Below are 18,652 nucleotides of genomic sequence, written 5' to 3'. Positions count from 1 at the left end.
TACCAGGGAAACATTTATGATGAAAATCACAGTTTAATCTCAGTTTAATTCAGAAATGATAAAATAAACTTACATTAAATGAGCTAAATCACTGTTTAATTAGACAGTAAAAAATAAAATGTCATTATATCACTTTTGCTCCACACAAGTATTAAACCACAATAATGATGCACTCAAAGCATTAAACAGTGCAGCTGCATCAGATCACTACCAACTGCTTATTTGATTGCCAATTATCTTGTAGATTACGGCCTCATTTTGGGACTGCTGCTAGCTCAGAATCTGGTTTATTTTCCTGCACAGATCATATGAATTTTGTCAACTAGCTCCCAATTTATTTTGTATTACTGCTGCACACTTAGATGTATGATAACACGACGTATCACTGTTAACTGAAGCAATCTCACAATTGCAAAACAATGGAATAGTATAAGACAATGTTATCTGTAAATGGTGCACATTATACATAGGCATGCTCACTCAAGGGTTAATTGACTGATAAAGTTTATACTCTATGCTAAGGGCATGGGATCACAAGGCAGGTGGTGAATAATGCTGTCATGAAGTATGGAATCAACCTTGCCTTCTAATTTTCCATAGCATCATGGGAGCCTGCAACACTGTTCATTTTACAGACACACAAAACTGACTCACCATTTATGTCTTCATGGGTCATGCAACTATCTGAGTGCTCTGCAGCAATCTAGTATGTTCTGATAATTAAATAACTTAAACACAAACTTAACACCAAAAGAACATTAAATTGTTGCTTTTCTCATGTGCACAGCTTGGCATCAGCAGGAGAAGTCCAGGTGTTGGGGTGGCTTCCTGTAGCATGTTTTAGGAAAAAACTCCAAGTGCTGCGGCAAAAAGGTGTGTAGCAGAGAAAACTCTTGTTCTTGGATACATTCAGTTAGTGATGAACTTTTTGCTGAGTGATGAGCCATTTGCTACAGTGCAAGATCATCACTCGAGCAGACAGGTGGTGGGCACAAAAAAAGTAGTAGTGCATCACCGCACAATACTCCCCCCGCCCCTGCCCCCCTCCCCTCTTCAAGAAGAAGAAAGCAGGTTGCAGAATGCAGTGACCACTCCCAATATCGATTACCCAACTGCCACTTGTGGAAGCATGGTGTCAGTGGAGTAAGTGCCACTGACGATGGTGGAGGCACTGCGTGATACATGGCTGCCTCTGTGACATCACATCCCGAGCTCAGCATGGTGGTAACATCCAACCACATGTTAAAACGGGATGGGGGGCAGTGATGCACATGGGAGGGGGGCATAGTTGGGTATGCTGCAGTGTGGGGGTGGGGCCTGCTGGAGTGTATGGGAAGCAGCTCGTGCTCAGGCAAGTCGCACATTGCAGGAGGTGCACAGTGCATCCTGCATGGGTAGCATAATACACGCTGTCCTGTACCGACACTGTACACACCCACTGCTACCACCTTTTGCTAGTAGACTGGGTCACACTTTGTGGTGAAGGTGTGTGATGACATCATGGGGCTGGTGACAGGTGCCTGATGTGGTGTTGGTGCCTCTTCACTCAGACAAGGCACCAGAGGACAGGACCAACAGCAGGAGTGAGGTGGCAGGTTTCAGGGGCAGCTCTGCTGGGTGTGGTGTGATAGCAGGGTGGCCTCCACTCTCAGTTCCCAAATATTGCCCACCAAGGTGGCAGAGTCCATCACCTCAATTTCAATGACAGATGGTGCGGAAGGGCTGGAGGTTGAGTGTGTATTCCCTCTTCAATCAGTCAATGGATACTGTGGTGGCAGCATGACATAGATGTATGTAAAAGGTCTTCTCCCTGCACAAGGGGCACGCCTGAGTACTGTTGGCAGAGCAGTGACTGGCTGGTGTCCATTCAGGGCACGACATGCATGCAGATGCAGAGGTACTGATGCACAAAGGATTTGTGCTCACCAAGGCATTGTTGGGGCACCAGGCATATGTGTGTCATGTAGTTACTATACGTAGGCTGGGTTGCAGGTGGTGGCCAGCAGGGGCTGCACCCTGATGAAGTTGCCTGGGACAGTGAGCAGCTGCCCATAGATGACTTACACTGTGGACACATGCAAGTTAGTTTTATGGGCCATCCACAATGCTAGGAGAACTAGAGGCACGGTGGCAGACCAAGTTATGGTTTGCATGCAAGGATGGCTTTTAGGATCATGCAGAATCTCTCCACCACACCATTAGTCACAGGATGGTAACTAGTAATAAAATGGATGAGCATACAACAGGTTTTGTTTAAACAGGCAAGATGTGAATTGTCATCCATGGTCCATCATCATGTGTCTGGGGTATCCAAAATACAAGACCCAATTGTCCACAATAGCTTTTGCCACTGTATCCACCATGATGTCAGGCAGTAACATGGCTTATGGCCACAGATTGTACCTCTTGATAATGGTGAGGATGTACTGGTGGTTGTTTGGCAATGTAAGGGGGGCTACAATGTCAGTTACGGACATGGGAATGACAATGGTCCACTGGGATAAATGCTAGCATGAGAGGCAGGTGTGATCCCAATCATTGTAGTCCCATTGAATGTTGGGCCAGATGAAATGCTCCCACAAGAGGGCCGCAGATGCACAGGTGCCAGGATGTGACAGGTCACGGAGGTGTTGAAATGCCACCTTGCGGAAGTCTTGGGGGCGGAGGGGGGAGGGGGGGCTGCAGGTGCAGATATGCAGATATGCTCTGTGAAGTTGGCTGTGTGGCCGGAAGTCATGCAGAAGTTGCCACCTAACATGTGCGTTCGTACGAGGAACTGTGTGCCGTTGGAGGTTGAGGCCAGCGTTTGGTCTCTCCTCAGTCTTAGCAGCTCAGGTATAGCTGCCTTGGTGGCAGTGAGAGCACAGGAGCAGCTGAGGCAGTTGGTGACGATATTATCGATGCCTGCCATGTGCCATATGTTGGTTGTGAACTGACCTATTTACTCCTGATGAAAGATTTACCTAGGAGAATTCTAAGTGCCTTCCTTTTGACAATACCCTATCATAAGTGGATGGTGGTCAGTCCAGATCATGAAGGGGTGTCCTTCCACCGAGGGGTGGAAGTAGTTGGCCACTTCATAGACAACAAGAAGCTTAAAGATTACACTGCCTAGCTCCGCTGTGGCCCAGAGAGCTTCATGGAAAAGAATACCAGCAACTGCCAGGAACCTGGCAGATGGTTGTTGTCAAAGGATGAAACCTAGGGCAGACTGGCTGGAATCAGTAGCATTCATGAGATGGGCAGTCAGATCGGGTTGCACCAGGAGGCATATCAGTTTATGCAGTATTTTAAGACAACATTAGGAACATCGTTAATGTGTTTAACATATAGGAAAAAGGGGCCAATCAAACACAGTGATCAAGGAAATATTTAAATTAAAAAACTGAATTTGTGGGTACTCTGAGTGTATCTAATCTAAAATGGTGATCAAAGCAAAATACAAATTAACCAACTTGAGGTGCCAGAAATGAAGCTAATCTAACATAGTGACAAAAGCAAATAAAAAATACAAATAAATGAACTTGAGGTACCATAAACGAAGCTAATCTAACACAGTTGGGGATTTCAGTCTCTAGCAGCCACAAAAAGAGGTGGATCTTGCCGCACTTGCTATAATTTAACAAGCTCTGGGATGGGGATACTACACACTCAGGATGCATGTCTGTGAGGCAGGTGCTAAATAATGTTGCCATGGAGTATGGCACCAATCTCACCTTCTAGTTCTCCACAGGCATCACAGGAGCCTGCAGTGCTGCTAGTTTCACAGACACACACAACCAACTCATCATTGATGTCTTCAAGGGTCATGCTCCTATCTGGGAGCACTGCATCAAGGCATCAAGTTCTGATAATGAAATAACATGAACATAAACTTAACACCAAAGGAACATGAATCACTGCACTTGTCATGTGGACAGCTCCGCATTGACTTGGGAAGAGCTGAGAGTTGGGGATATTTCCTGTAGCATGCCTTATGGAAAAACCACATTCAGAGTGTCAAAGTGGCACATGATAGAGAAAATTCTTGTCCTCAGATGCATACAATTCACAGTGCGGTTTTTCGGGCAACACATAATCTGTTAGAGTGCAAGATTGTCTGCTAGAGCAGGAGAGTGGTGAGCACAAACACATAGTAGTGCATCGCCACAGTGTATTATGATATAGTTTTACACATGTAGTTTTTATTACAAGAATCAGTAATGGACATTTTGTAGCAGAAAACATCTCTCAAAATCCAACCTAAGTCAGAGTTGTGCCTTTGATATGCAGTGGGGGGAGGGGGGGGGGGAGTTGTCAAGCAGAACGTTTTGTTCTTTTTGTGACCACAATGAAGGGACATTTTAGGATATCCAATACAATCATCTAACTTCCTAAACAATAACAATGTAGAAGCTGGGCTGAGGTATTCTGTTGTGGACTTTGAGCCAATGGCTTCATCTGAAGCTGTAAACCTGTATGAAGGTGAAAGTCTTTAAATGTTTGTGTTTGTAACAAGAAATATGGGGACATTTCCAAATTCTGTTAACCATCATTAATTGATTAATACATGACAGAAATGATTTGTGAAGTATGTATGATGCTCTAATTTCAATCATATAGCGTATTACATTGACCTTTGTCTTTTTTCTTTATATATATATAAAAAAAAAAGGTAGTCATAGTGCAGAGACGCATTTTGCTCCTTACCTGTAGGTATTGTATTTCATTGTTAGATGCAGCAGTCTGCCTCTGTTTGATCTGAGATGACCTCTTATCTGGAGATGTCTTAGTAAAATTGGCATTCTACATATACTGAGATAAGATCTCACACTCTTTGCTCATCAGTATATATAGCTATGTTCATCAGTATATTTAGCTATGCTCCATTACTCTGTAAACTAATTCCTGGCATTTGAACATTAGCATTCAACATTTTTCTTACCTCTCTTATTTCATTGTACATTGATTATGCCTTTTGCATTTACTAAACTTCATTTTTTCTTATTATGTCTTATCTTCCTCACAGTATCACATTTGATGTACTACTGTCCTTCTCTTGTAACCCTTGAATGAACATTAACTGCTCCTGCAATAATAAATTCTCTCAAACTTATATTGATGAATGAATTTTCAGTGCAGTTCAGTGTGGCTCATAATATGATTTATGTTGCCTTGTTTGTCTTGCCTTCCTACAGTTATTGTGTGAGATACATTTTCTTTAACACTTTCACATCTCACCACATGAATAATTCTGCTGTGCATCTCACATTAAACTGTATTATTTCAAGCTTTTTCTCACTACTTAATTGTAAGGATTTCTCAGTGCATGATAACATTTTTTGACACAGTTACATGGGTATTTTTCAAAATTCATTAGGACAGCGTATTCAATAACTATGAATAAACATACATTGGAGTAGAACTTCATGCACAGGAATAGGAATTTGTGTCATTATCTGTTTATGAATTAAGGCACCAAGGTTTTTCGCCTAAGTTGAGGTTGTAACATTGTCTGATGGAGGTTAATAATTGATCTGAGTGTGCTCACACAATGGTAAATGTGGGGATACACAAATCTGTTTCTTAATTTTTAACTGAGTGAGCTTTGCACCTTTTCCCTCTAAATGTAGGATGCCTACATCGATTATTATTCATAATTTTTGTTTAAGTTATGTTCAACGAAAGACAAATCTGACTTCTTTTCTCTCCATTTTCAATGGTGTTCTCTGAGCCTAGTACTTCCAGCCTGTCCAGTGTAGCAGGACTGACACTCTTGGCCAATGATCTTATAAACCTCACTTTTCATTGCAACAGTTCAGAATCAATGAAAATGATTAAGTTCATAAGCAGTCATAATCTTGGAATAGACACATCCACCCATCTGCAACCTTACCAGTCTAATCCTATCTGCAAAGCACGACTTTTATTTTCATTCATAATATATCATAGTGTAATGTAACAGGGATTAAACATCTGCATGTACCAGTCTTACAAAGTTTATTACCTTTATTTTCTTGGTATACCTAAGTGTCTTTGTCCTTTAGGATTCTTATTAACCATTTGTTTCGGTAGTTTTTCACCTCACATTCTGTCCACATACTGTTTTCATCTCTCTCTCTATGTAATCATTTACTTTGGCATTAACAGTTTATAAGACATACCTAAAAACTTCTTTAGACTGCTTGTAAACCATATCTGTTGACTTGTTCTCTCCTTCAATCCACCTCATAACTGGAAAATTGCTTTGCATTCTCTATCACTCATAGGTTCCCCAGGTATTTCCTGCAAAATTATTTTATTTGTGACAAGATTGCCTAATGGAGACTGTTATGGACAACATGGGGCTTAAAGTAACTTGTTAGATAGCTCACACAATTTACTTTCATCTCTCTTTCTCTTTACCACTTCTTAGCTGTAATCACTATTTCTCATGTTCGTAATTACAAACCTGCAAAACATGCTGTGAATGCAAGAATTAATTCTCCAGTATAAATAGTTGAGAAAGTTTTCAATACAAATAACATCATGCTATCCAACAGAGAGCACATGGTTAAACAAAATTGAACCACCTGTTTCCCATAATCACCTACTGACATGTATTACATAGTCCAAGAAATTGTCATAATCATTATATATGTGTATTCTACTCCATCATTTTACAGAATTTTTACTTCTACATATCATGCTAAGTGTAATGTCAAAGCTGACATCCTTATTAAACACCCTCTGGATACCTGAGCTATTAATGTTATCTTTGATTATGAAGGATATGTTTCAAATGGAAAAGTCACCAGCCGTCAGCTTTGTTTCGTATTTTCTTGATCCTCTTTCATCATTTCATGTACACAGTATGATCAGCTATGGAACAAGTCAGTTGTGAAGTGATAAGAGGGACACACTTTTTTATGATAGTATGGGTACATACAGTATTTTGCAATTGCATAAAAACAACAGTTTACAATTTCAGTACATAATGTTGGATTATTTTCTCTAAGTTATTTATATGCACATAATCTCCAGAAGGGAGTAGCAGCTTTTATATCAATAAAATTAAATTTATTTAGTGCCTCTCTTAAATTTATTGTCATTACAAAATTGGCACCTGGAAAATTCTGAAGGTTACAACAAAAATTAGGAAATTTATAGAGTCCATAGATATCTACATGGATTACTTCATAAGGAATTTCTCTATGATGTAGAAGCAGTGGGAAGTTAAATATGCCTTCAGTATGATTTAAAAACTTTATATAGTGTTCACTGATTTCACTTTCTCACGTCTGAAAATGCTTTACACTGCATGCTGTCTTGCTCTAAAATTAACACCATATTTTAATAGAGAATGAAAATAAAGCAAAATATTTGTTCTAGGTATTTTCTGTGACATCAATTTTCGAACACTCTCTTTAGGTAAAATGTTACACTTAACTAGTTTGAGACATTTTCAATGTGCATATCCTATCCAAGATTATCCTAAAGCCAGATTCCTTTAAAGTTCGTGTGATCTACTGAACAAGTGGTTTTGTTATTCCACAGTGTGTTTGTACACAGTTAGTCCCTATTTCTTACATTGTGGAATTTTAGTGCTGCTATTTCATTTTAATTAATGATTAGTTTATTTTTATTAGTGATATTTATTACACCTTGCTTCATAAGTGCATATTAATTGTACATACTTATCCAAAGAAGAAAAAAGGACCTGAGTGCTATGAGTTAAGAACAGACATCCTCCACACTTTCAATACGATGACTTTTCCTTCTTTTTAATACAATGGGAAACCCAGGATGGAATGTAACAGTATTATCAAAAGATAGTTGCTACTCACCATATAGCAGAGATGCTGAGTCGCAGATAAGTACAAGTAAAAGGCTGTCACAAAATAAGCTTTCGGCCAACAAGGCCTTTGTCAAAAGAAGACAACAGGTGCACACAAATCCACGCAAATGCAACTCACATACACATGACCACTATCTCTGGCAACTGAAGACTACAAACAGCAACACATGGCGGGAGAGGCAACTGGGTAGGGGTAAGGAAGAGGCTGGGGTGGGGAGGGGGAGGGATGTTGGGTAAGAGTAGAGGATGGTAAAGTGCTGCAGGGAGAGCATGCAGAGACAAGGCAGAGAGAAGATAGACCAGATAGATGCAGTCGGGTAGTTAGATGAAGGGCAGGGGAGAGAGGTGGGTGTAGTAGATGAGGAGAGAAGTAAAAGACTGGGTGTGTTGGTGGAATAGAGGGCTGTGTAGCGCTGGAACGGGGACAGGGAACGGGCTAGATAGATAAGGACAATGGCTACCGAAGGTTGAGGCCACAAGGATTACGAGAATGTGGGATACACTGCAGGGAAAGTTCCCAGCCGCATAATTCAGAAAAGCTGGTATTGGTTAGAAGGATCCAGATGGCATAGGCTGTAAAGCAGCCATTGAAATCGAGAACATTGTGTTGGGGGGCTTGCTCATTTCATTATTTCATTTCATTTTATTATCTTTCTGTATATCATTTACATGATGTAGGAATTGTCACAACAAAGTTATCATACTAGTACAAGTACTACAGACATAATAATAGAATATCGCTTTCAAGGCATTTTTTAAAAGTACAAGTTTAGACATACAAATTAAAATTTTTGGCAATAAATTTACACACAATCAAAGTACTCATCTACGTCATAGAAAGTTTCGCTTAAAAGGTAATTTTTAAGTTCAGTCTTAAATTTTACTTCATCTATTATTGCCTTCATGTACACTGGCAGAGCATTGTAGAGTTTTATTCCAAAATATCTTACATGCTTTTGGGTTTGTGTTGTCCTTACCCTTTCTACATACAAATTCTTACGAGTTCTAGTATTATAATTATGGCAGTCCTCATTTGTACGTAGATTTTTCATATGTGCTCTTGTACACAGAATGCTTTTAAAAATGTACAGTGATGGTATTGTGAGTATTTGCAGTTCTTTGAAAAGGGGCCTACAATGAGCTCTTGGAGAGTTATTTGTTATGATTCGTACAGCTCTTTTCTGAAATTTGAAGATATCTGTTAAGCTTGATTTAGTTTTACCCCAGAACACTATGGACTGAAAGTAAGCAAAATACACTAGTCTAGTACAGTCTGTACTGCATACTCTAGATAATATCCTCAATGCAAAACATGCCGAATTGAGCCTGTGGGATAAATACTTGAGATGGTCTTTCCAGCTTAAGTTTTGATCAATGTGCATGCCCAAAAACTTTGTGGATTGTACACTCTCTATCTTCTTATCCATTAGTTTTAACTGGAGGTCCATATCTTGAGTTGCTTTGCCATACTGTATGTAATTTGTTTTACTTAGATTAAGTGTTAACTCATTAGCATTAAACCAACGTTGAATATATTTCAGGACTATATCAGTTGTGGTGGTTAATAATTTTTTATCATCAATTATAATTATGCTAGTGTCATCTGCGAACAACATTATTAGGATTTTTTATGTCATTTATATAAAGCAAGAATAATAAGGGACCGAGAACACTGCCCTGTGGGACACCTATTTCCAATTTCTTTGCATCTGAGACCCATTTGATTTTCTGATTTTTATGCTCTGCGGTGATTTCTACCACCTGAGTTCTATCTTGAAGGTAAGATTCAAACCACTGCTTCACAACTCCCCTTACACCTATTGCCTCCATCTTGTTTAACAGAATTTTGTGATTTACTGTATCAAAAGCTTTAGATAAATCTAAGTTAATTCCCACTACACATTTTTTAGTGTCGAGACTCCTGACAATCTCTTTGGTATAGGCATGGATAGCTGATTCTGTGCTGTGGCCTGAGCGAAAGCCATGTTGATTGCAGTTTAGAAGTTTGTGAGCATCTAAGTAATTTATGAGTCTGGTTTTCATTAATTTCTCTAGAAATTTTGAAAATGATTGGAGAAGGGATATTGGTCTATAATTTTCTACCTTGTATGGATCTCCTTTTTTAAACAGAGGTCTAACCTTACAGATTTTCAACCTCTCAGGAAACACACCTTCGCTGAAAGACAAATTGGCAATATGTACCAGGGGCTTTATAATTTGTTGGGCAACTTTTTTTATTATTGACACAGGCACTTCATCCACACCTGCAGACATTTTTGATTTTAGACTCTTTATCACCTTTAATATTTCATTATCATTTGTGGGAGTTAACAACATACTACTGTCTACTTTTGGGGCTGTTAATTTCTCATGTTTAGTAAAGTTTTTACTTAATGACACTGGTACACTTAAAAAGTAATTATTAATGTAATTTGCCAGAGTTTCATCTTTTAATTCAATATTTTCACTATTTTTGAGTACTATTTCCTGATCCTTGAGGCCCTTACCTGTTTCCCTTTTCACAATTTCCTAAATAGTTTTTGATTTATTGTCTGATTTTCTTATTAATTTATCATTACTTAGTAATTTTGCTTTTGTAATTACTTTTCTATATATTTTTTTGTAATTTGTTACATATTCTTTAAACTTGGGGTCAGTCCAACTTTTCAGTCTATGGTTAAGCATTTTCATGGTCCTGGAGGAATTTCTAATACCTGTTGTGATCCAGGAGTTAGCATCCCCTGCAGATGAAATATTATAGGACATACTGCAAAATCATAACTAAAGTCATTAAAAAATCTAAAAGTATGTGCATGCAATCTGAAATTAACTGTTCAAACAATAAAATCAGAACGATTTGGAATGTAATAAAGAGGGAAACAAGTACTGCACCATCTGACAATGAAAAATCTGCTGTCCTAAAAATTAACGATTTGGAAATAACTGATAGTAAACAGATAGCAGACACATTTAACAACCACTTTCTAAGTGTCACCTCTCAAGTAGGTTGCAGTGGTGACCTAAGAGAAGCTTTAGATATTCTGAAACTTAACCTCCCACAATGTTTTAATGATATAAATGTAACACCCATAACTGTTCATGAAATTAAAAAAATAATTCACTCATTGAAAAGTAAAGGATCTTCAGGTATAGATAACATATCTAATAAACTGTTGAAAGCCTGCAGTAATGATGTAAGTGTAGTACTTGCTCACATTTGCAACACGTCTCTTTATGAGGGAGTTGTTCCAGAGAGAATGAAATATGCCATTGTGAGACCTCTTTTCAAGTCTGGCGATGCTACAGATGTAAAAAATTATCGTCCTGTCTCTCTCTTAACAACATTTTCAAAGGTTCTTGAAAAGGCAGTGTATAACAGGATTGTGGCACATCTTGATAAACTTAATATTATTAACCACAGACAGTTTGGTTTTCAAAAAGGGGTTTCCACAGAGCGTGCCATATATTCATTCACAAATGATGTCTTGGAGTCTATTAATAGTAAGAAGTCACCAGTTGGTGTCTTCTGTGATATTTCCAAGGCCTTTGATTGAGTAAACCACAAGATACTCTTGGAGAAGGCCTATCATTACGGAATCAAAGGACCTATAGGTAACTGGCTAAAATCATATCTTCAAGACAGGAAACAAAAGGTGGTTCTACATGGCTGCAACAAAGGATCTCCTAATCTAGTGGATTCTGAATGGGGAAAAATTCAGCATGGAGTTCCCCAGGGATCTGTCCTTGGACCCTTGCTGTTTTTAATATATGTTAATGATTTACCCCTGTCCATTAGTAAAAATTGTGAATTCACAATGTTTGCTGATGATACAAGCATTGTCGTTGATGGTCAGTCTACTGCTCATCTGGAGACTGATGTTAATGATATACTCAGAGAAGTTACAGCTTGGTTTTCAATTAATTCTCTTTCAGTTAATATTAAAAAAACTAATTTTATACAGTTCCACACAAAAAATAAAACTCTAGAAAGTATAGTAATTGCTCATGACAACCAGGAACTAGAACAGGTGCAATCCACTAAATTCCTGGGGGTTCACATTGACAGTAGGCTCAACTGGGAACAGCATGTGTCCCTTACTCTAAAAAGGCTTTCATCAGCAACTTTTGCTCTAAGAATAATTACTCATTTTGGGGACATCAACATTTTAAAATCGTCTTACTTTGGGTACTTTCACTCATTAATGAGTTACGGAATAATATTCTGGGGTAATTCACCAGCCTCAAAAAAAATCTTAACTGCTCAGAAGAGAGCAGTCAGAATCATGTGTGGGGTTCCTCCACGAACCTCATATAGAAAACTTTTTATACAGTTAGGTATTCTGACCACAACATGTCAGTACATATACTCTCTGATGAATATAGTTAATAAAGACTATGCTCAGTATGAAACAAATTGTTCATACCATAACTACAATACTAGAGGTAAAGATGATCTACATGTTGAACTAAAAAATTTAACACTTGTACAGAAGGGAGTAAAGTATGCTGCTATAAAGACTTTTAATGCATTGCCTAATTATATTAAATGTACAATAGAAAATGAAACGCTGTTCAAAGGTATGTTAAAAAAATACCTGCTCGACCATCCACTGTACTCGTTAGATGAATTCTTTTCCAGAAGTAATGCCCTCAATTAATAATAGATGTATTTAGTCTCTTAGTTATTAGATGGATGATACAATATTATGTTAATGTTATAGTGTTAATATTATAGTTATAATGTTATATTGAGAATTGCTATACTAGTTTAATGACAGCTTGTAATATCTATATCATTGAATTATATTACTATTCTGTAGCATTAATTGTATTTGTACAATTGTATTGACACGTTCCACATCCAGGCGAATCACTCGCATGTACGGATCTATGGAATATACATACCAAATAAACCAAATAAAAATAAAAAATAAAATGTGTATGCCCATATGTGTTTGTTTTGACACGTTTCTTAGGAAAACACATTTCAAAATTCAACATAAAAAGGGAAGAAAAAACATTATATGCAGTGTTTGTGCTAGTTTGTAACAGTACTTCTGCCCATGATTGGTTAGTCAGTGTATTTATGAAGTGACTGCAACTATTTGTGGAGAAGGTTCTTTTGTACATTTGGTATGAACTATTTTTGGTCACAGGGGCTATGGGAAATTTAAGGATAAGTGCATTGTGATCAGATATTACTAGGTCAACATTGATTACATCTATATCTATGGCATCTATATTTGTGAAGATATTATCTATGAGACTTTTTGAAGAGTTTGTTATTCTTGTAGGATTAGTTATATGTGGATAGAAAAGCATAGCGTTCCAAAGGATTGGAAAAGGGCACAGGTCATCCCCGTTTTCAAGAAGGGACGTCGAGCAGATGTGCAGAACTATAGACCTATATCTCTAACGTCGATCACTTGTAGAATTTTGGAACACGTATTGTGTTCGAGTATAATGACTTTTCTGGAGACAAGAAATCTACTCTGTAGGAATCAGCATGGGTTTCGAAAAAGACGGTCATGTGAAACCCAGCTCGCGCTATTCGTCCACGAGACTCAGAGGGCCATAGACACGGGTTCACAGGTAGATGCCGTGTTTCTTGACTTCCGCAAGGCGTTCAATACAGTTCCCCACAGTCGTTTAATGAACAAAGTAAGAGCATATGGACTATCAGACCAATTGTGTGATTGGATTGAGGAGTTCCTAGATAACAGGACGCAGCATGTCATTCTCAATGGAGAGAAGTCTTCCGAAGTAAGAGTGATTTCAGGTGTGTCGCAGGGGAGTGTCATAGGACCGTTGCTATTCACAATATACATAAATGACCTTGTGGATGACATCGGAAGTTCACTGAGGCTTTTTGCGGATGATGCTGTGGTGTATCGAGAGGTTGTAACAATGGAAAATTGTACTGAAATGCAGGAGGATCTGCAGCGAATTGACGCATGGTGCAGGGAATGGCAATTGAATCTCAATGTAGACAAGTGTAATGTGCTGCGAATACACAGAAAGATAGATCCTTTATCATTTAGCTACAAAATAGCAGGTCAGCAACTGGAAGCAGTTAATACCATAAATTATCTGGGAGTACACATTAGGAGTGATTTAAAATGGAATGATCATATAATGTTGATCATCGGTAAAGCAGATGCCAGACTGAGATTCATTGGAAGAATCCTAAGGAAATGCAATCCGAAAACAAAGGAAGTAGGTTACAGTACGCTTGTTCGCCCACTGCTTGAATACTGCTCAGCAGTGTGGGATCCGTACCAGATAGGGTTGATAGAAGATATAGAGAAGATCCAACGGAGAGCAGCGCGCTTCATTACAGGATCATTTAGTAATCGCGAAAGCGTTACGGAGATGATAGATAAACTCCAGTGGAAGACTCTGCAGGAGAGATGCTCAGTAGCTCGGTACGGGCTTTTGTCAAAGTTTCGAGAACATACCTTCACCGAAGAGTCAAGCAGTATATTGCTCCCTCCTACGTATATCTCGCGAAGAGACCATGAGGATAAAATCAGAGAGATTAGAGCCCACACAGAGGCATACCGACAATCCTTCTTTCCACGAACAATACGAGACTGGAATAGAAGGGAGAACCGATAGAGGTACTCAAAGTACCCTCCGCCACACACCGTCAGGTGGCTTGCGGAGTATGGATGTAGATGTAGATGTAGATACAAATTGAAGCTATGTAAAACATTCAGGAACTGATCTTTGGATGCACCGTCAGTCAATAAGTTGACATTAAAATCTCCACTTATAATTATTGTTGATTTTTTATGATGTAATATTTTGAGCAATGCCTCTAACTTATTTCTAAAAATTTCAGGATCACCACATGGTGATCTGTACACTGACATTATTATTAATTTACTCTTTTGCATATTCAACTGTATTGCTGCAGCCTCAAAATGTTTTTCTTCATTCAAGGATTCAGTTACAGTCATATTTTTAACCTTTACTCCAGGTTTTACATAAATGCAAACACCGCCATGTCTTGTTTCCTTCCTGCAAAAATGGCTTACTAATTTGTATGGGGAAATGCAAATATTTTCTAGTTCATAACTCATGCACCAATGTTCTTGAATGCAAATACAGTCTATACTAGCTTCACTGGCTGCAATCTCAAGTTCTAATATTTTATTTTTAATGCATTGTATGTTAAGGCTCATTATTTTTAAATTATTGGAATTAGATTGAGAGGAGTTTGTACTCATGTTTCCCAATGTTACCGGCTGTTCCTTGCCGAGGCTGGGTACCAAAAATCCTTAAGAATTACACGTTTCCTGCTCCTTGTATTTCTTACCCCTGGATGTGCCGCGATACTTCTTGTATCTGTAGTTGTATCTGCTGTTCCAGTGGATGCTGGAGGTGTTTCTGAAGCTGATGATTCAGTGGATGTTGGAGATGCTGCCAGTTTTGATGCTGAGTCTGGTTTTGTAAGTGATGTTGCAATTGATACTGGAAGTGATGTTCCAATTGATACTGGAACTTTTGCTGAAACTGTATTTTCATTTAAATCTTGAACTGCAGTTGGCACTGACGTTACTGTGGATGTTGAAGCTGCGTATGAAGGGTGGTCCAGTTGTTTTTTGGTCACAGTTTGTCAGCAGCTATTCATGCACACAGACAGCTTGTTGGTTGCCATGCCCATGTAGAATGCAGCACAGTTGTTACAGCTTAGCTGATTTTACAGGTAGCCCTGCCTTTGATGGGATAGGTGATGTTTGTGACTGGACTGGAGTAGGTGGTGATGGGAGGATGCATAAGACAGGTCTTGCATCTAGGTCTACTACAGGGATATGAGCCATGAGGCAAGGTGTTGGGAGCAGGGCTTGTATAGCAATGGACAAGGGTATTGTGTATGTTTGGTGGACAACATAAAACGGCTGTGGGGATGGGTGGGAAGGATAGGGGGTCGGACATTTCTCGTTTCAGGGCATGATGAGAGGTAGTTGAAACCATAGCAGAGAATATAATTCAGTTGCTTCAGTCCTGGGTGGAAGTGAGTCATGAGGGAAATGCTCCTCTGTGACTGTATGGTAGGACTTTGAGAGGTGGTTGGTGGTAGTGAAGATAAGGCTTGTGAGATCTGCTTTTGTACAAGGTTGAGAGGGGAGGGGGGAATTATGGTATGTAAAGGCCTCAGCAAGACCCTCGGTGTATTTTGAGAGGGACACTCCTCACTGCAGATGCGATGCCCATCAGTGGCTACACTGTATGATGGGAGAGAGTTTTGGAGGGTGAGGTAAATTTAGTAGTCTGCAAGACAGGGTTTGTCAGCTATGAGGGGACATGGGGGAGGTATGGGTTGTTGCCAAGCTGGTGAACTTCTTGGTATGGAATGGGTGACAGATGTCAAACTGGAGGTATTGCTGGTGGTTAGTAGGTTTTATATGGACAGAGGTACTGATGTAGCCATCTTTGAAGTAGATGTTAAGATTGAGGAAGGTGGCTTGTTGGGTTGAGTAGGACTAGGTGAAGTGAATGGGGGAGAAGGTGTTGAGGTTCTAGAGAAATATGGAGAGGGTGTCCTCAACCTCGATCCAGATCAAAAAGATGTCATCAATGAATCTGAACCTGGTGTGGGTCTTTAGGATTCTGGGTGTTCAGGAAGACTTCCTCTAGGTGGCCCATGAATAGGTTAGCACAGGATAGTGTCCTGTGGGTGCCCATAGCCATAGCCATACTCCGATTTGTTTGTAGGTAATGCCTTCAAAGGAGAAGTAATTGTGGGTGAGGATATAGTTGGCCATGACAACTAGGAAGGAGGTTATTGGTTTGGAATCCATCAGGTGTTGGGAAAGGTAGTGTTCAATAGCAGTAAGGTCATGGGCATTAAGTATGTTAGTGTAAAGGGAGGTGGCATCAATACTGACAAGCAGGGCCTGTGTGGTAAATTTTTGTATATAGGAGTGTAGGTTGCCAGTAATAGGCTTAAGCTGTTGTCTAAGAGAGCAGAAATTCTCTCTGTGGTGGCACAGTGACCAGCCACAATGAGGCATTCTAGGTTGTTGGATTCATGGACTTTAGGAAGCATGTAGAAGGTAGGAGTGCGGGGAGTGGTAGGGGTGAGGAGAGAGGTGGATTCCGAGGAGAAGTTCTGGAATGGGCCTAATGATTTTAGGAGAGACTGGAGATCCTGCTGGATTTCTGGAACAGAGTCATGTGGCAGGGTTTATAGGTGGATGAATCTGACAGCTGATGGAGTCCTTCTGCCAGGTAATCCTTGTATTCAAGAGAACTGTGGTGGACCTTTGTCAGCAGATAGGATTATAAGGTCAGGATCAGTTTTTAGGTGGTGAATTGCAGTTATTTGTGTGGATGTAAGGTTAGTTTGGATATTGAGGGATTTGGAGAATGATGGTGAGGCAAGGTTTGAGGTTAAGAAATTATGGAAAGTTAACAGGTGGTGGAACATGGTTGGCTGGAGGAGTGAACTGAGTCAGGCAGGGTTCAACATTGGTCTTTGGTTGAGTCAGATTGGTAGGGTTGGTGGCAAAAAAGTGTTCCCACTGTAGGGAATGGGAGAAGGAGAGAAGGTCTTTAAAAAGTCCTGCATGACTCAATCTGGGGTGGGGGTGGATGAGGGGTAGGGGGGAAGAAGGTGAGGCCTTTGGAACTGATATTTCTGTGGGGCTGAGGCTTTTGGAGGAAAGGTTCACGATGTTGTTGAGGGTCTGTTTAGGTTATGGATTCTCTGTCATGGTGGGAGGGAGTTTTGGAGGATGGGGTAAATGTAGTAGGTCTGCGAGACAGAGTTTGTCAGCTGTGAGGGGACATGGTGGAGGTATGGGTTGTTGCAGAGATGGTGGACAGTGGTAGTCCAAGGTGGGAGTAGGAAGTGAGCAGAGTGGAGGGTTTTTTGAGGGGCATTGTGCATGTTGCTCTATTTCCTGGAGGGTGAGCATTTCAGTGTGTGTCGTGGGATCCAGGAATTTGGGATTGCATAGCAGGAAAATTTAATGGCTGGAGGGAAGGTATTGTAAGGAAGTTTGGGCTTGATTGTATGGTTTTGCAAAACTATGTTGGTGAGGGCTAAGGATTGGTTGGCTTGTTCATTTGGAAAAGGGGACCAAACAGTGAGGTCATCATTCCCATTGGATTAGGGAAGGATGGGGAGGAAGTTGGCCAAGTCCTTTCAAAGGAGCCATGTCGGCATCTGACTGAAGTGACCTAGTGAAACCTAAACCAGGATGGCTGGATGTAGGTTTGAACTCTTGTCCTCCTAAGTGCAAGTCCAGTGTGCTAACCACTCCACCACCTCACTCAGTGGGGCTAAGGATTTCCAGACTCTGAACTGATGGAGGTAATTGTGGAAGGAAGGATGGCAGCCGGAGATGGGTAATTTGATGGTAGGGCCATTTAGGATGATTCTATGAGGCATAACAATGTAGGAACAGTATGTGGGTCTGGGTTCTGGCTATGAATAAGGAAACTTTCATTTACTGATGCAGATGGAGGAAGCAAGGATCCATGGTGGTGGAAACAATGTGAAAAAATACATAAACAATGTAGAATTACACACAAAAAGCTTCACGAAAAACACCCAAATTCGTGAAAAAAAATCATGAAAATGAAGAAACAAATGAAATAAGGGGAAACAAGATGAAATCTGAGGGAGTACATCGATAGTGAAAGATGAAAACAAATTGCAATTGGCATGAAGTCACAAAGATATCAATAGAAAAATGTAAATATTATTATTATTATTATTATTATTTTTTTTTTACTGTGGGTTGATGGTCTGTTGGTTGATTTCCTTCTTTTTGCTCTCTGAAATTCACAAATGTAACTATAATTACTTTGTGCACTACTGCT

The 18,652-nt window shown here is 39.7% G+C and overlaps 1 protein-coding gene across 2 annotated transcripts in view; it reads right to left on the bottom strand.

Annotated features, from left to right (window-relative positions):
• The window catches only part of LOC126481132 (laminin subunit gamma-1-like), a 338,089-nt gene that overhangs the window by 10,643 nt on the left and 308,794 nt on the right, over positions 1 to 18,652 (bottom strand). Inside the window, exon 21 of one of the 2 annotated variants that reach the window (XR_007587516.1) lies at positions 6,144 to 6,264. The exons of the other annotated variant lie outside the window; for it this stretch is intronic. The gene's annotated coding sequence lies outside the window, so the exon portion shown is untranslated. The remainder of the gene's footprint in view (positions 1 to 6,143; positions 6,265 to 18,652) is intronic. 2 annotated transcript variants of the gene reach the window in all.

Source organism: Schistocerca serialis, chromosome 5 (assembly GCF_023864345.2).
Source record: "Schistocerca serialis cubense isolate TAMUIC-IGC-003099 chromosome 5, iqSchSeri2.2, whole genome shotgun sequence".
Classification (NCBI taxonomy): Eukaryota; Metazoa; Arthropoda; class Insecta; order Orthoptera; family Acrididae; genus Schistocerca; species Schistocerca serialis.
Note: the sequence above shows the minus strand (reverse complement) of the source record. Positions and strands in the feature narration are given on the sequence as shown.